This window comes from Gracilinanus agilis, chromosome 6 (genome assembly GCF_016433145.1).
Source record: "Gracilinanus agilis isolate LMUSP501 chromosome 6, AgileGrace, whole genome shotgun sequence".
Taxonomy (NCBI): domain Eukaryota; kingdom Metazoa; phylum Chordata; class Mammalia; order Didelphimorphia; family Didelphidae; genus Gracilinanus; species Gracilinanus agilis.
The window spans coordinates 5,216,732-5,236,943 of NC_058135.1; the positions used below are offsets into that span (position 1 = coordinate 5,216,732).

The 20,212-nt window shown below is 36.8% G+C and overlaps 1 pseudogene; it reads left to right on the top strand.

Moving 5' to 3' along the window:
• Window positions 1-962: 962 nt before the first annotated feature.
• Window positions 963-20,212, top strand: part of LOC123251776 — an 80,227-nt pseudogene continuing 60,977 nt past the window's right edge.

A 20,212-nucleotide genomic window follows, 5' to 3' on the forward strand; every position in this document is an offset into this window, starting at 1 on the left:
GGGGGGGGGGGAACACCTCTGGCATTGAAAAGAAGAAATAAAGGGTTTTAGCTGTCTATTTTCTTTTATGAATAAGAAAGAATCTTGACTCATATCTCCAAAAACTTTTGTTTTGGTTTTGGTTTTTTTTTTCTTTTCAGATGAGAGAAAGGGTATTATAGTTAGATCCAGGAGGATGTGGAAATAAGAGACTGCTAAAGAAAAGATTGTCTGTCTCATGCCAGATTTGACAAGGATTTTCTAATGAATGATTTTTCTCCTTGAAGCAACCCAAAAGAAATAATCTTTAGAAACCAGTTGGCATGCAGAGTCCTAATTAAAAGACGATATTTGCAACATAGTGAGTTTTGCTAATAAAGATCTGTATGTTCTTTTTTCATATGACAGAAGAAATGTATAGCAGCAAACAGGTAAATTATTCCATTCAAAACATTTCCTCCTATCTCACAGGACAAGGAGAATCAAGTAATATAATGGATGCAAAGCACTTTGTTTCACTTTGTGACAATGTCAGCCATAATACATAAAAAGCATTTTGTATATATTAAAGCACCATCACTTTATATTTTCCCTAGTGGCTACATACATATAAACACATCAGAATGAATTCACAACCAGAAGTCTGGTTCAGATACAAGTCATGTAGGAAAGGCAATAGACAACCCAGACCATCAGAGGCAGCAAGCAGCTTGAGCTCAGCCTGTACCCTTTCCCAACCACCCACCTCCACAGCATTTTACCTGCCTCCAGCTTGTGCTCCCTTTTCCTTTCATCCCCTACTTCTTCTTCTGCTCTCTGTTGGATGTTCTCTCACCTTCTCACCTGCCCATATTGTTCTGTCCCTGACCTCCCCACCCTACCTCATCCCAATCCCACTTTTCCCTTCACTCACCTTGCTACCAAAATTTTGGCTGCTTCTCCCACAAATGTCTAAAGACTTGACCACTTAAAAAACACAAATTCCCAGAACGAAGATTCACATGGACACTGGTGCAATCAAAGGTGAATTAATTGTCACTCTCACCATCTGGCTACTTATGCAAGGAAAGGAAGTTGGAAGCATTATCAGAAAGAAAGGAGAATCAGGCAAGAAGATGCATGAAGAGAATGGTGTGAACAACAACATCTCAGAAGAAAATTGCCCACCGGGAATAATTACTCTGGCTGGACCTACCCTTAAAGCCTTTGCTATGATCATTGACAAATGGAAAAAGGACATTAGCAGCTCTATAACTAAGAGTACAGTTACCAGTACACATATTCCACTGCACTAAAGTCACTCTGAGGACTGCATTCCCTGCTAACCTATGTATCTCTCTCACTGGAAAAAGAGGATGGGAGATTAAAAAAACAAACAAACAAACAAAACCAGAGAACACATAGTGACTTAGATGCAGGTGGCAGGGGATATGCTTCCAAACTCGACTGACCATGTCATTGCTATAGCTGTCATCCTGAAATCTATCATTTAGTATGTCAAACAGCTCTGTGTGGTCATATTGGAGACTATCCCAGTCTTCTCCAAAGGGGGTGACCATCCTATATCAACTGATCTGATTTCCCTGACATCTTTGCAGGTATAGATCTATTTCTTTCCAGGATAGTATGCCATCCCACAGCCAGATCTGACTCTAAGTTGCACCAGTGGGCAATGCTATAATCTCATTTCCCCATGAAACATGGCAATACCACATTCAGTGTGGATTTGGATGCATCTGCTCAGACTCCTCATGAACTCACAATTCCAAATGACTTAATTGGCCGTATAAACAGGTATGAATGCATCAAAATCATTGAGATTCAATAGATGTCTGGAACTCAGAACAAAATTGCAATCTAGTAGAAAGATCTCACAATACACAAGTTATCATCACTGGTTCTACTGTCAGCATTAGCCTAGCTCAATATCTAATCAATGTCAGTTTGGAAAACATTAAACTCTCCTCCAAAGCAGCCTCTATCATAATCCCTGATAACCTCAGCAACAAGTTCTCTCAAACATCCACCTCTTCTTTCTCCTCCACCACCACTCCTTTATTCTCCACAGTGGGGCCTTTTATCTCCAATCTGCTTGTCATGAAACACATCTCTCTCCTGGTTTTAAATATTCTGACTACTGCTAAGGGTATGAGGACTTTGGCTTCCATAAACAGTTTTAAATGTTTTATTGATATTAATATTATACTTGTTATTATATTATATTATTATGTTATATATTGTTATACAATATTGTTACATGTTAAATGTATTTATGCTAAAAGTTATATTTACTTTTATTACATTATATTTAATATATTTTAATTTTATTATTTTAATTTTATTATTTTTATTATAATATAATTTAATATATTAATCATATAATTATATATTACATATTATGAAATTAATAATATAATTTAAGTATACTTTTATTATATTTTAATATACATTAAACTCTCCTATATTATTATAGTTATTAAACTATTATACCTTAAACCTGTGCTAAGACTTTTGAGAGATCCTATAGAGCACACACATTACTATTTTCCCAGTGTAAATATTATAACTGACAGTAGAGGTCATCTGGCCCAATTTTTTATAGAGAAGAAAACAAAGGTTAAGAAAAAGCCAATGATTTGCATGGGGTAACATTAGAAATAGTACCTTGATCATGGTCTTCTTGACTCCAGATCCAACATTCAACCCACTACACCATGATGCCTCTCAGCCTTCTCTAGGGCATTAATTCTATTAGAAAGAGTTGCTAAAATTGAGTGCAGTGACAATGCTTAGTAATCTATTTGGCAAAATTCAGTATTTCTGACTCCAAGAGACTGCAAAACACCCATGCTCTTTGGGTTCTGAACCAACCAGCCATATGCTAGTCCCAGACATTATTCAGTTCCCCTCTTCCTAACTGACAGGGGTTTGCTCCTCAGTGAATCTGAATAAAGCCTGAGCGATATGTAGGTCTTAGATGCCAGGACCCATTTGCATTTCTGAGGAACATCTGGACACCAAAACCAGTCTCGGTTTCTTTTTTTTTTTTTTTTTAGGAAAGAAAAGAGTTGGGGATTAGAGATGGGAGGACGGAAGATGGAGTGGGAGACAGGGGGCATCACTGTCACTTCAAGCAACAGCAAAAATCTGGAGTCCATTTATGTCTATGGCATAGCCAATCTGTACAATGTAATAGGGAAAAAAATTGTACATGAGTTTGCTCAAAGGACTGAGTGGGTGTGAAACTTTACTTAGAAGATAGAATTCTAAATACATTGCCTTTCTAAACTAAAAATCACAGCTGGGCCACAGCAGCCATGCCTCTGTTCTATACAGATTCTCTAGAGTACCTTCACACAGGCTGATTGGATGTATTATGTGAGCCTCAATAGTTCCTGATTATACATGACTTTCTATAGAATGGCTTTTTGGCTTCCATTGGCTTTCTTTACACACTCTGATAAGCATTCATGAATCAAAGAGCTTTCTTTATTATATAGAGTTCTTTGAAATTAACTAATTAATTTGCATTCCCCGCCCCCTTAATGTTCTATCCTTGTGGAAACTGGGCAAGGCAATTTGGGAGATGAGACAAAATCAGTTTGACTCTAGCCATAGTATCACATGCTTGACCACTCTTTGGATTTCAGCCCCAGTTAGTATGTCCCTAGCTGGCGATTAAGTAGTCCTAGCTTATTGTACAATTTGTGCCATTCCTGCATGAAAGTAAGCAGAACAAATCCCAGTTGCAGAATCATTCCCCTACACAGATAACTATGGACTCCTATCCCAGTAGATTTATTTGTCAGAAGAGACCCCTTAGCAACACTAAAGTTAGAAGATGGAGAAAAGCTGCTCAGTTTGTTTGGCCAGAGTAGGAGACCACTATTTTTAAAAAGTAGAAAGTCAATTCAATGACACATTCACTAAACATTTCCTATATGCATATTAAGCATATATTATATGCATTTATTAAGAACCTATTGTATGCACTTAGTAAACACTGGCAAACAGAGAGGCAGTGTGGAGTACTGGATGGAGAACTTGCCAGGAAGATTTAAGTGCCTGATATACTGATATAGTGACTGCTTGACCCTAGGCAAATTCTTAACCACACAATGTTCTGGGCAGACAATCTCTGTAAGACTAGAATTTTCAGAGACACTGCACACGTGCTTTCATAGAGGAGAGTTTCCTCCCATTGGAGTTTCCTCTTATATTCAACTAAATTCCTGGAGAGCATGGGTTGTCTTGCCTCCCTTTGTATACCCAGTCCTTAGCACAGTGTGTGGCACATACTAGGCATTTACTAAATGTTTATTGATGATTGATTGATTGATTTGTTAATGAAATCACAGTTATAGTCTCTATCTCCTCACCCAATATTCAAGGCACTGAGCTAGGGCTGGTAAGGTATGTAAAATTGTTGTTATTGTTCAGTTACCTCAATCATGTCCATCTCTCCATGATCCCATTTGAGGTTTTCTTGACAAAGATACTTGGGATGGTTTGTCATTTCCTTCTCTAGCTCATTTTATAGATTAGGTAACTTAGGTGAACAGGTTTAAATGACATGCACAAACAAAATATATCCAGGATGAATTGGAGATAATCAAAAAAAAGTGAAGGGCCTAGCAATAAAAGGTATTAGAAAAGGCTGCCTGTACCAGCTGGAACTTGAAGGAAGTCAAGATGGATAAAGAGAAACATGATTCTAGGCATGAAAAACAGCTATTTAAAATGTCCAGAATCTGGAGATGAATTGTCTGGTGAAAGTAATGATAAGTAAGCCAATATCCAAAATTAGCAGAGTACATAGAAGGAAGGAGCTATAAGTTTAAGCTGTCAATTTAAGAAGACTGAAAAGAGAGATGTGTGACAGGTTATGAAGAGTTTGGAATGCGAAATAGGGATATTAAATATAATCCTAGAGATCATAGGGAGCTTCTGGAGTAAATTGAGTAGGGAGATGATATGATCAGAAAGATCACTTTGTTAACTAAGTGGAGGATAGGCTGAAGTAGAGACATGTGGCAAGGAGACCATCCAGAAGGCTATTGCAATGTCAGAGATAAAGTCATAAATGTCTATACCAAGTGGTGGCAAAGTCAGAGGATAGAAAAGGACACATGAAAGAAGTGTTAGTAAAATAAAGTCAACAGGTTTTAGCAACAGATTGGATATATGGGTGGGGGTGGGGGGGAATGTTAACAGATAGTAACAAGAAAAAATGAAATCTGGATAGCAAACCTGAATGGTTGGAAGGATGGTGGTATCTTAAAAATATAGGGAAGTTAGGAAAAGGGAAGGGTTTGGGAAGAAAGAAAATAAGTTTGATTTTGGACATGTTGAGTTTAAGATGTTTATAAGATGTTCAATAATCATTTATAGAGGTGAGCACACATAAAAGTTAGGGTTGGAAAGTCATCAGCATTGACATGAAAACTGAACCCATGCAAGCTGATGAGATTACTAAGAGAAACAGTACAGAAGGAGTAAAAAAGAGGACTTGGTATAGAGTTCTATAGGCACTACCCATTAATTATATGGAACCCAGATGAAGATACTTCAAAGGAAAGCGAGGAGCAGTCAGATGCATTACTGGAGAACCAAGAGAGAGAAGAAATCATTAAGATGTTCAACAGTGTCTGAGGTGGTTGTTATTGTTGTTTGTCCTTCATTTTGGAAGAAGACCAATGATGTCATGGGGAAATATCTTGACTTTGGGCATAGTTGAATTTAAATGAAGCAGAGTTGCATGAAATCGTCAGTCTCATTCCTCTTCCAGAGTCATTGAAGCCCAGTGGCAAGGCAAAAATCAGAATGACTAGCAATGGCATGGCATGCAATGAATAACCTTAATGATACAATGTCTGACTGAGCTCTAGACACTCCAGAGCACCTGCTTCAACCACCCTCAGGATCACTAGAATAAATTATTCTCATTTGCCCATTCTTCAAGGAAAATCATCATATGCCCTAACTCACTAATAGGTTTAAGGACTGTTGGCTACTCTCAACCTGGTTTCCTGATAGCTGCCACTATGGTTTTACCAGGGTGTGGCCAATGCACATTCCAAAGTATAATAAGGTATGTATAAATATTAAGGTAACGGAGACAATGAATTAATAAAGATGTTAAATAAAAATAACAATGCATCTACATTACCTATGAAGTCAGTTGAGGCAGGAGACAACTTTGAGAAGTATGACTTCTGGCAACTGAAATGAGGGTCAACCATGGATGAAGCTATGGAAGAATGGGAGAAATGTTACCTTATGATAATAGAAAAGGAATTTCTCCTCTTACTCCGATATTGTCCATGCCATTTAAAAATATATATATATTTATATTTAACATTATAAAACACTTTAGGGGGGCAGCTGGGTAGCTCAGTGGATTGAGAGTCAGGCCTAAAGTCAGGAGGTCCTAGGTTCAAATCCGGCCTCAGACACTTCCCAGCTGTGTGATCCTGGGCAAGTCATTTGACCCCCATTGCCCACCCTTACCACTCTTCCACCAAGGAGCCAATACACAGAAGTTAAGGGTTTAAAAAAAAATAAAACACTTTAGGTTTGCAAAGTACTCTACAAATATTATCTCATTTTGCCCTCATAACCAACCCAGGGCCAATTTTCAAAAGGAGAAAACTGAAGCAGACAGAGCTTAAGAGATTTTCCAATGGTTATATAGTGAATAAGAGTCTAAGATAGTCTTTCTGACTCCAGGTCTAGAGCTTAATTGACTCCACCAACTAGCTGCTTCTAGCCATAGAGTAGAGTTGCTTGCCCAGGAGAAGATATTACTCCCATAAAAGTGAAGGACAAAGGTGTTAGTATAACAGATAGTCTATGCCCGGGGAATCAGCTCGAGTACACCAAAAGAAATGGCACTGGGGCCCTGCAACATTGGAGCAGTGAATTCCCTAGAAGAAAATATGTGACTCTTCTTTCTTCTCCAAGTGTCTATCTCTATATGGTCCCACATTTCCCATAAGTACTGTATAATTTGCGGGGAGAATATACCCAGGTTTATGGAATAAATATTTGGTAATTGGTTCGTTGCTTGATCAGTTGATTGTTGTTCTTGGTACCAATGACATCTTTTAACTGAATCATAAATTGGATTTAAGTGAGGCAGAGTTGCCCTATGTCATCCTCACTCTCTCTTCCAGTCATTGAAGTGCAGTGTGAAGACAAATGTCAAGATGACTGATGACAGCCCAGGTTGAAATGGATGACCTCTGTCTTTGATGTCTAACCAAGCTCTAAGCCCTCTGCAGCACTAGCTTCCATTGAGTTAATGATGCTTTCTCAGCAAATGCCTTTTCTTTGAGCTAATTGTGTCTACTACCACACTGTTCAAAATAGGGGCACCAGTTGGAGGTCATGAACTACAAGTTTAGGAGTATGAATCTACCAAGTACTTTGAACCTAAGTGAAGCTGTCCTATTGGAAACCCAATTTATGAGTGTAAATTGAGGCCAATCCAGGCTGATTATTCCAAATGTAAAGCTCATTTAGTTTGGTTGGTCTGTAAATTAACAAACATTAAATGAAAGCTTACTATGTTCCATACACTGCTACATGCTGGGAACACACAAAAACTTAAAACTAGCTTTTGATCTTAAGAAGCTCATATCCTAATTGGGAAGAGAAGATTTAAATACTTGGTAAATTCAAAATCAGTACAAAGGAGATGTATTGTAACAGCACAAGAGAAGGTATACTAACAGCTAGGGGAATCTGGATAGGACTTTTGAAGAAGGTGATATTTGAACTGTCAGAAAGCCAGAGAAACTGAGACAGAGAGGTAAGGAGGGAAAGTATTCCAGGAAAGGGGAATAGAGTTTTCATGGAGATAGCAGATAGAGTGTCATAGGTGAGAAATAGTAAGTAGGCCAATGCAAATCGATTGCAGAGCTCAAGGAAGAGGGGAATAAGTTGTAAGAAGCCTGCAAAGATAATAAGAGCCCACATTATAAATCACAATCACAAGATGTTATATTTGATCTTGAAGGTAATAGGGAGCTACTGAAGTTTATTGCATAGGGAGGCAGGTTATATGATCAGAATGATGTTTTTAAAAAGCCACCTCAACAACAGCTGAGAGAAGTAGGGAAAGACGTGAGGATGACAGATCAAAGCAAAGGATATCTCCATTGTCCAAAAAAAGAAGTAATAAGGACCTGAAATTGAGTGGTAACTAGGTGAATATAGAATGTTCTTGATATGTTTTTTGTCAGGAACACATACAGGGGATATTGGGACAGTAGAGAAGACAAGCTTTAGGAACAGATGTGGAAACAATCCTAACATATAGAGATACAACAAACCTTAAAGTCACCTTTATTTTACAGAGGAGAAAATTGAGACCCAAAGAGACTGAGTGATTTGCTAAAGGTCAGATAAGTAGCAAATCATCAAGCAAAGACTCAGATCTTGGTGCTTTGACTCTAAATACACACCCTGCCTCCAGTTCTTTTGTTTATTTATTATTCTCTAGTGAGAGCACAGAAGAATGTGACAAGACCAAAAAATCCAGGGAGGCAGTCAACTTCATTGGCTCTGTCATCCTTTTATTTATTCAACAAATATTTGTGGAGCTCCTTTAGTCTATTACACTATCCTGGAAAAACAAAAGACTCTAGTCATGGCCCAGGATTGCCAGCTGACTACTGCTAGGACAAAGTTGCTCTCTGTTCCTGTCTCATACCTTGGTCACAGAGATATTGGGGAAAACCACCACCCCATTTGAGACTTGGGAGATTCTAAATACACAGAGAACTATTGGCTGGTCATTTAACAATAAATGTCAGTGGGCTACAGAATGTGACTTATGAACTCTAAAATAATTCACATTCCTCTGGTTCCTTAAGGTTTAAAAACTTTTCCTCACAACTACTCAATGAATCAGACAGTAAAATAATATTAAAATTATTATATCCATTTTATAGAAGGCAAACTGAATCTCTGAAAGACTGGAATGTGTTACTATTTACATCGTTAGTGTCTCTATCCAGTGCATACCTTTATGTTTCTTTTAGTCTCTCTAGTTTTTTGATAAAATGCAGTATAACAACTGTGTGATAAAGTAGAAAGAGTCCTCAGTTTGGAGGTGGAAGAGCCAGGTTCAAATTCTGATTCTACTACTTACTACCAATTTAACTTTGGGCAAATTGTTCCCCTCTCAAATCCCACTCCTACTTTAGTTTCATTATATGATTTTATTGTTGTTCAGTCATTTTCAGTCATGTCTGTCTTCTTGTGACCTCATTTAGGGTCTTCTTGGAAGACATAATTGAGTGATTTGCCATTTCCTTCTCCAGCTACTAGCTGAGTAACCCCAAGGAAATCATTAAATCTCCTTCTGCCTCAATTTCCTCATCTGTAAAATGGGAGAATAATAGTATCTATCACAAGATTGCTGTGAGGATCCCCAAAATTCACATATGTAAAACACTTTCTGAACTTTAATAGCTATTATTTTGATTATTATCAATTCAAAGGACTCCTCTAATATTCTAGTAAAGTCTATTTGCACTTGATTAGAAATAAAGTAAAATACACTGGATTGCAAAGGAAATCAATCCCTTTGAAATACAGGTATCACAATGGTAAAAGGATAAAACACATTTTGAGAACCAAGATAAGAACTTTGAGTCTAGAACCTCCCAAAGTATAAAAGATTGTTCTGGGTGCTACAGATACAAAGACAGAATTGGAAAATAGCAACTCCCTTCTCTCAAGTAGTTTATGTTCTCCTGGGTTGTGCAACATGTTAACAGAATAGTAAATACAAGAGCAGCTTAGGAGGGAGGGCCTTTGTGGCTTATTTGGGCCCAAAACTCTTCCCTGAAGGAAGGTGATGTTGTTGAGGAACAGAAGAGAGGAGGGAGCATGTGAGTGTGTGTAAGAGACAACCTAGGTGCATTCGAAGAGACAAAAGATGGAATGCCAAGTCAAAGGAAAAGCAAATAGACCAGTTTGACTAAAATGGTATGTATGTGAAGGGGATTCTAAATCCAGAAACTCAGACCAGATGTTCAAGGGCATTACCTTTCACACTGAGGAACTTCTATTTTATTTCTGAAGATTCTTGGGCAGGGATTAACATGATCTGATGTGGGCCTTAATACCAGCAAAATCTCCAAGTCTCATAATTTTGTGGGTTTAAACTACTTTTTCCAAAGAAATGGAATCACCAAGAGTATCCTCTACCAACAAATGCTTTGTGTTGGGGATAAATCAGACACCTTGTTACATAGGAATCTTTTAGGCTATCCCATTTGAATTCTTTTGGATATTTAATCTTATAACCAGAAGTGCAGTGGAGAGGGACAGATGTAAAGGGTCTGTCTGATATTACCAACTTAAAATATGCTGCTCACTGTTAATGGAGCTATGAACTGCTTCAGCTATTCTGGAAAGCAATTAAAACTATGGCCTGACAAAATTGGGATACTAATGCATTACTGGTGGAGTTGTGAATTGATCCAACCATTCTGGATGGCAATTTGGAACTATTCCCAAAGGGTGTTAAAAGACTGCCTGCCCTTTCATCCAGCCATACCACTGCTGGGTTTATACCCCAAAGTGATCATAAGGGAAAAGACTTGTACAAAAATATTTATAGCTGCACTCTTTGTCGTGGCAAAAATTTGGAAAATGAGTGGATGCCCTTCAATTGGAGGATGGCTGAACAAAGTGTGGTATCTATTGGTGATGGAATACTATTGTGCTGAAAGCAATAATGAACTGGAGGAATTCCATGTGAACTGTAATGACCTCTAGGAACTGATGCAGAGTGAAAGGAGCAGAACCAGGTCAATATTATACACAGAGACTGATACACTGTGGTACGATCGAATGTGATGGACTTCTCTACTAGGAGCAATGCAATGATCCAGGACAATTCTGAGGGACTTATGAGAAAGAACGCTATTCACATCCATAGAAAGAACTGTGGGAGTAGAAACACAGAAGAAATACAACTGCTTGATCACATGGGTTGGTGGAGATATGATTGGAAATATAGACTCTAAACGATCACCCTAGTGCAAATATCCATAATATGGGAACAGGTCCTGATCAATGACACATGTAAAACCCAATGGAATTGCAGGTCAGCTATGGGAGGGGATTGGGGAAGGAGAGGGAAAGAACATGAATCTTGTAACCATAGAAAAGTATTCTCGATTAATTAATTAAATAAAAATAAATAAAAGCCAAATTCTACACACAGACACACATACAAACTATGGCCTGAAATCTACTGAATTCTGTATACCTTTTGACCCAAAAACACCACTATTATGCCTATAACCCAAAGAGACTAAAGATGGATGAAAAGGATCTAAATGTATACAGATATTTATGACAGCACTTTTTTTGTGGTGGCAAAGAAATAGAAAATGAGGGGATGTCCATCAAATGATGAATGACTGAACAATTTATGGCACGTGAATGTGATAGAATACTATTGTGCTTTAAGAAATGATGAAAGAAGCAACCTGGAAAGACTTATATGAACTGATGAAGAGTGAAGTGAGCAGAAAAATTTGTAAAATAGAAGGATAGAGAAGGAATATTAAGTACCTTCTTGGTGCTGGGTACTATGCCAAAGTACTTTATAAATAGCAGAAGTATATTGTAAAAAGAAACAACAATGAAAGACACACAAAGAATCAGAATTAAAGATAACTCAAAATAATACATTATTTACCTACTGATAGAAGGGTGGGTGATGAAATCAATACTGTAGCAATCCAGGTCTACATTAATCTTGATATTATTTTAAGAGTGCTCAAAAACTGACTCTTGTACTGCTCATGATTGCTTTCTGTAACCTTGAGTTAAATTGAACCTCAACTTTGCCAAATTCCTAGCCCTTCCCTAAGGCTATGCTCCAGGAAGACTGGTCAGTTATCTCAGTCTCCAGATTTTACCAATAACAACCAATTAACATGTGTACCAAGACCTTAAGCCATATGGATTCCTGATCTAGGTGTTAGCACTACCTATTGTTTTAGTTTCCAACAGTTTATATCTCGTGATGATTACCTTATAATGTTAATGTATCTGACCACTTGGCTCTTCTTTCCCCTATACTGTTGTGACCCCAATAAAAAGTAGCTACATGGCAGCTGAGGTTTAAGCTCAGAACTGTGGAAGCTCTTGACCACCGAGCTTACTGGCTGTCTGACTACTTTATGCCAGAACTTTTTTTGTCTGAGAGTCTTTATTCTCTCCTTATGTTCTCTCTCCATCAGTCTTTAACCCGTAACCCATTTTCTCTCAGTCCCTGTTTCCCTTTCTGAGTGTCCTACCCACTAGGAATCTTCCTGGGGTTGGTGGATGGCTTCAAATACAGATTGAGACTGTTTGAAGTGGAGGGGAGGGCATGGCCAACATGGGAATTTGTTTTGCTTGGCTATACACACATTTTTGTAATAGGGTTTTGTTTTTCTTGCTTTCTCCATTGATAAGGAGAGAATGTAGTTCTAAAAATAAATTTAATTTAATATAAAAAAGAGAAAGATGAAGAACTAGAAAAGGAGATAGACATGCCAATACTCTCCAGTGGAATCCATAATATAGAAGAAAGTCTTCGGGTAATAGAGTGGAGAATTTTAAAGACATCAATGAAAATCACACAAAATGAGATGGAGGTGCTCATTACCATATGTATCACTGGAAAACATGCCTCCATTAATGACTCATGATTCAGTTGTAAGTCTGTTAATAAGCATTTATTATTATTAATAAGCCAGGAAGCATTTATTAAACATATACTATGTGCCAAGCATTATAGTAAGTGTTCTGGATACAGATAAAGGCAAAAATAGGACCTGTCCTTGAGGAGCTCATATTCTATCGGCAGACAACATGCAAATAACTAGTGTTTGGAAGAAAGAATGAAAGGAAAAAAGCAAAATGGTGTATGCTGAAGCATTTTCTAATATTCACTTTAGTTGTTTGTATATATGTGTCTTACTCCATACTAGACTACTAAGCCTCTTGAAGGGAGGAACAGTTTTATTTTTTAATGCCTCAGAGTCTAGCACAGTATCTAATAATTCCACAAATATTGATCAATTGGCTGTTTTGAGGAAGGCACCTTGCCAAACATAGATTCATGTAATATGAGTTAATAAATCTCTATTGAGTTATATTGAATTGAAATCTGGAATATTTATAATGGTCACCATTTCCAGTAATATTCTAACAACAACTCAACAGTTCACATGTCTATAAATGTATATGGTTCTTTCTTTCATTAAACAAATTCGGAAACAAAAAAACACAATCACAATCACAACATCAATTAAAAAAAACCTTGTGATGTAGATAAGTATCATTGTCCTCACTTTATAGATTAAGAAATCAAGGCTTCAAAAGGATGAATGACTTGTCCAAAGATACATAGCTAGAAATCAGTGTTCTCCTTTCACTGCTCTGACTCCTAACCTCTCCATTAAGTCTCAATTAAAATCTCACTTTTAGGAAACTTTCCTCAACCTCTCTTTGAGGGCAGGGACTGTCTTTTGCCTCTTTTTGTATCCCTAGTGTTTAAGACAATGTGTGGAACATAGTGAATGCTTCATAAATTATTATTGATTGATTGAAGTGCTAGGATTCAAACTCAGATCTTCTGGATCCAAGTAAAGTGTCCACACCAAAGACATTGTGATTTTTGATTATTTTCCTCTTCCCATTTATTATTATTATTATTATTTATCACCATTTTACCTCTATTGTGTCAGTCAGTTAGTCAAAAAGTATTCATTAAGTCATGCTATTTGCTAGGCACTTTACTAAATCCTGGGGATACAAAAAAAAAAGATGAGAGGCAGAGCTGGAGAGAGAGGTAATAGCTGGGAAAGCCAGGAGATTGCACTCATCAATTAGGAATTTAGACTTAGGACAACAGGTCATGGCAGATAGCTTCAGCCACCCATTTTATGCAGGAGGACTAATGGTGCTTCCTGATGCTCTCAAAACATGAAGACACATAAATAAGCTTTATCTCTCAAAGGTCCCTTATTCATCCACTGGATTGTTTACAGGCATCGATTACAATTTTTTGTGTATGATATCCTATTTTTTTTATTATTCTGATTCTAATTTCTATTCATTTATAAAACTTACCTGGTCAACCAGGAATGTGCATTTCCTTATCACTTTTGGTTTTGGTCAGAAGAATGAACCAGGGGAACAGCCTTGCTTAATGTTAACTACTCAGAAAGAACCTTCCTTTTTAACTTTGGGCAGATATCCCAAGCTCTGGTCAATGCTTAGAGGAAAGAAATACTTTCTCTTTGCTGAGGGAAGATGAGTAATGTTGGCTTACTTTGTATAATTTACATAATATTTTGTGTAGTTCCTCCCCAATCTGCTTTGCTGACTCACCTCCACAGAACTTTGCCTACTATGCTATTAAAAAACCCTTCACTCTGGAAACTCACTCCACTGCTGGACTATTCCTTATATTAAAAGCAAGCTTCATTTCTGCAGTTTCTCCCTCTGTCTCATTGTTTCTTTCTAGTATCTCTAATTTAAGAAGGCCCAGGCCAACCATGTCTTCATGTATAGAATAGCTCACAACCTATACCAAGATAAGTCAAAATACATACATGAATTAAATATGTAAAGTAATAACATAAGCAAATTAGAGGAGAATGGATAGTTAACCTGTCAGATCCATGGGGAAATGGAAGAATTTATGATTAAACAAGAGACAGTATCCTAACATATGAAATGGGTAAGTGATTATATTAAATATAAAAGGTTTTGCACAAATAAAACCAATGCTACCAAGATTAAAATGAAAGCAGAAAGAGGGAAATGAGGGGAGTGGAGGATTTTTATAGTCGATGTTTCTGATAAAGACCTCATAAGTTAAAAGTTAAAGTTAAAAAAGTTAAAACTGTGCATACTCTTTGATCCAGCAATACCACTGAGTTCTATATCCCAAAGGATTTTTTTTTAGGGGAAAAGATTTATCTATGGAAAATTATTTATAGCAACTCTTTTTGCGGTGGCAAAGAAATTGAAATTGAGGGGATGCCATCAAATGGGGAATGGCTCAACAAGTAGTGGTATATGTTTGTAATGGAATAACTTTAGGCTATAAAAAGTGATGACCAGTATGGTTTAAAAGTAAAGACCTACATGTGCTGATTCAAAAAGGAAGTGACCAGAACCAGGAGGACATTTTACAAAGTAATAATAATATTGTATATGAACTATCAATGAATTAGCAATTCTCAGCAATACAATGATCCAAGACAATCCCAAAGGATTCATGGTGAAAAATTCTATTTACTTCCAGAGAAAGAACTGAATGTAGATTAAGGTATACTATTTTTCATTTTACTTTTTTTCATGATTTTTTGTTTTATATGTCTTCTTCCACAACATGACCAACATGAAAATATATTTTGCATGATTACATGGTTATAACCTAGGTCAAATTCTTTGATATTTTAGGAAGAGGAAAGAGGAAAGTAGAAAAAGGGAAGGAAAAAATTTGGAATTCAAAATTAAAAAAAATAAATGTTTAAAATTGTTATTACATATAATGGAAAATAAATATATCAAAAAATAAATACTCGTTAACATGAATATCATAGAATATTACTCATTTTTCCTGGTTGTTGAATGCATTGATATGAATAATGTGAAATTAGTCTAGAAATATAGATTGGATGCTGAAATATTAAATAGTAATGAAATAATCCAGTAGCATTCTGGAAATACTCCAAAATCACCCCAAACCAAGCCTCTGGTACATCTTTCCTACATGTCTCCAAGTGAAAGCTGTATAGATCTGTAAGACTGGAATGCTACAAGAATCCCAATAAAAAAAACAATGAGATAGTCTTGTTTAAAGAAGGTGAATAAAGAAGAACCACCACTGAAAAATTAAAAATACATACTCATTTGGCTTCAATTCAATTGCCAGGGTGAGAATGTTAGACCATCTTCCTCATTCTTCATTTGGCCCCAAAAGGCTACATTTAAGGTGGAACAAATGTGAGAATATGTGGCTATATTTCCTGAAAAATATTTTTAATAAGCACTAAAGTTCTCTGACTATAAAGGTTAAAAGCATGAAGGAACAGAGTAAATTTCTAAAGGAGCTATCATAGACAGGATATGTTCTAGCTCACTAGGCATTAATTTTGCATGAAGGACCTTGCTCTTAAAATTTAGACCATTTCTCTTACCAGTGTAAATCAGAATAGGGAATGAATATAAAGGGCAAAAGGGCAAATTAGGGTTTACCATTCCTATTCCCCAGAGCATTCAGAAAAGTCCTTTGCTGCCACTAAATTAGTTGTAATGAATAATAATGGTAATAATTTGCATTTATAGAACACTGGGTCTACCCCACAATTCAAACAGATGTATATGTATTATGTCCCCCATTAGAATGTGAATTCCATGAGAAAAGAGGTTTTTTGTTTTGTTTTTTTTTTTTGCTTTTGTCTATTGTTCTATCCCCAGCACTTAGTACAATGATGAGTAGTCTGAGATGTAATGCATTCAGCTGTAGTTGTTCAGTCTAATACAAGTTGGAAAGAACCTAGCTTCCTTTGGACACAAGTAGTCTTTTAGGACATTTGGGATGGAGGTAGCTCTGGATTTGCACAGCACGTCTTTCCTTTGGCCTACTGTGATTCTCCTTGGAAATTTTTCTAATCATTAATATCAAATAAGGCATAATACAGGGAAATGTATGCTCCCCAAAGGTGTTTGTCATGGCGATGGAGGATGACTGCCTGGAACAGCATCTAAATAGAAGAAGACTCTCAAATACACAGTGACATGCTCCAAAAATATCATGGCATTTACTGTGGCTGGTCAAACAGCTTCTAGCTGCACTTTTAAAAGGAAACAGGTTGGAATAGATAATGTCTAAGACCTTTCTAGTTCTAAATCTAAGATACCCTTACGATGAGATGACCATTCCATGATTAAAGGTTTCTTCTTACATGGAATGAAATTTGCCTCTTTGTAACATGAATTCTAGACAGTACCCAGTTTTTAAATGAACTCTAGCTTAAGAGCAATTATAATATAAACATCACTGACAATGGAATTGTTTTGAGCTGTGTAGGTTAATAGAAAACACGTGCAAGTCACATTCTCTTATACTAGTTCACCATGCTCCATGCCCTCTCCATTTCCAACAATAAGTGTCACTTAGAAACTAACACATGACAAAATTTACTACCATAGAATATTAAAAACAAGACATTTTCTCACAATATCTGTCGGTCTTTTTGCACTAAAGATTAAAATAGCATTTCGCACAATCCAGATCTATGTCTAGATTTATTCTCTCATAAGTTCAAATAAAAGAATTATTCAAAATCTCAAAAGAAAGTATACAGTAATTTTTTTTAGTTCTTCCACTCTTGAACATGACACACTGTAAGCACATTTTACCTCTGTGATCCCTTCTCTGATTGGCTGGTTCCTTCTAGTAACTGCATTTTAAGGAAAGCTCCCAGGTCAACTATGCCTTCATTTCTATAGAGGGTCTAGTCCTGACTCTGGATTTTCCCACCCAGGTGCATTCTCTCCCCTCTCCTTTTCTCTATTTTCTTTCCCTATAGAATGCAAACTCCTAGAGGTGATGACTAGTTTTCTTTCTGCTTGCATCTGTATCTCCCCACACAGACTTAGCTCAGGGGTTGACACAAAGCATTGTTCCTCTTTCCTATTCAAAAAGGGCCGATGACTCCACAGGGAGATGATTTGGATTTAAGTGAGGCAGAGTTGCACAAAGTCATCCGGCTCACTGTCTCTTCCAGAGACTTCAAAGTCCAATGATGATACAAAAATCAGGATAATTGGCGATGGTCTAGGATGCGATGGATGATATTGGCATTTCCGATGTCTGACCAGTCTCTAAGTTCTCCACAGCACCTTCCTCAGCTTCCTTCGTGGTCATTGAAACAAATTGTTCTCAACTGCCTGTTCTCCCAGGGTAAGTCTCTGAATGCTTGGAATAGAAATCCTATCAGTTACCCCAACCTGGTTTAGCTCATCCGTCTAGATAGTTTTACTGAGGTGTGGCCACATGTGGGCATGCTACAGTTTGTGAAGCCACAGTTCAGGGCTAGGCAAAAAGTGGACATCAAAGGTGGATGAGCAGCCCTGAAAAGGTTAGTCCTCCCTGAATACCTCATACCTGCCATAGTCAGTAATTACTAAATGTCGATTTGAGAAAGAGCATAGGCAACTGGTACAGGGAATGGAGAACTTGCCTTAGAATTAGGAACACCTGGGTCAGATCCTCACTCTGATCCCAAATTAGTTGGGTGACTAGATCAATAGCTTAACTTCTCATCCAAGTAATTCGATTTTGAAGACTATCACCACTGGAAGAATTCCTAGAGCTCTCAGGATGAGGAAAATTTATTGGAATTTTTTCAAAGACTCAATTATTAAACATTTACCGCATACTATTTTGGTTTGAATATTTTCCTTTAGTGCTTTCTGGTGTGGAAGACTGAGGTATCTGAAAGCGTAATGGAAGCACAAGTGTAGTCCTTAACCTTAAGAAGAGGAAAATACATGACTTTTTAAAATGTAGCCAGCTCGTACAGTATATTCAATTATTCCTCCCCTCTGGTCTCAGAGTTTATCTTCACATATTCAAGCATGTCTATATCACTTTAAATGTGTCTAGGCAAGTCAATTTAAGGAATCTATCAAGACCTAAGTAAATCTAATACAAGTAGATCGTCCTTTCCACACAAAACTTTGTCATTCATCCAAGTTATAACACCATTAACTATTACATATGAGAATCCACTGCTTTACCAGTGCATCTATGTGTTTTATATAGATGTGTGTGTTTACATGCACATTTTATACACATATGGCCATATTTATATACATGCATGCACAAACCCACATATATATTCTCTTCAGTTTTTGAAAAATTTAACAGATATATATTAATCACCTACTGGGTTCCTCTGTGCCAGATGCTGGGAGAGACACACAGAGGGTCCCTCCTACTAATTAATATCTACCTCTTTTAACAGGTAGCCCTTGACCGGCTTGAAAAATGAATCCACAAAGCAGTCATATGCAATGTAATTTGCACTATTCAAAGTAATAATTATGTGAAATATAGCCATTGATTCTAGTCCAGTAGAAGTGTTCTGTGAAAAGTTGAAATAATACAACCACTTCAAGGGATTTGTTATTTGCACCAATCAGGATTTGGCTTCTTTCATTTCCTATTGCATTTCTAGTCTATTTTATTCCATTTTTAAAAAATCTTACCTTCTGTTTTAGTAACAGCTCTAAGAGATACGAGGGCAAGTGCTAAGTAAACAGGATAAAGAGACTTTCCCAGAGCCACACAGCTAATATTCTATTCCATTTTGATTGTGATAGGATGATAATCATATTAATGTTCTTTTTATTTTTTATTTCTAAATTATCAGGGTGCTTTGTGTTAGGCTGAATCAGTAAATATAAATTAGGTGCCAAATATATGCCAGGCACTGTGCTTAGCACTAAAGATATAAAGAAAAGTCAAAGATAATCTCTGCTCTCAGGGAGCTCATAATTTGGTGTAGGGAACAATAGCAAATACTTATAAACAAACAAACTAAATCTATAACAAATTAGAAATGATCAGCAGAGGGAGGCACTTGAATTAAGACTGATCTGAAAAGTCTTTCAATAGATGACTGGATTTTAGCTGGGTCTAGAACTACACCAGGGAAACTAGAAGGCAGAGATGAGGAAAAGCATTCTTGGATTTAAAGAAAATGACTTAGATTCAAATTGCCCAAGGTCACCTACATAATAAAAAGTGACAAGATAGGATTTGAATCCTAATCCAATTATTTAAGATCCAGCAAGTTGTCCATGCTACCATTTGAGCACTCAATTTAACAATTGTTCCTACCATTTTTAATATTTATCACATTATTGCCATTTCCTTCCATTACTTACATCTGGATAATTAGTTAAGCAATAATTCAAGCCCTGAAGTATAAACGTTCACAATAAACTTTAACAATTAGTTTTCTAGAACCAGTAGGAGCTAACCCCAGCACACATTTAAAGATAATTAAAAATTATAACATCGAAGGAAAAAGTTAGATAGTGTGTAAATGGAATTAGCTCATCCTCATTCATTGCTAGACTAGCCATCAGAAATAATGTCACCCACCCAACTTAGTGTGGAGGGAGG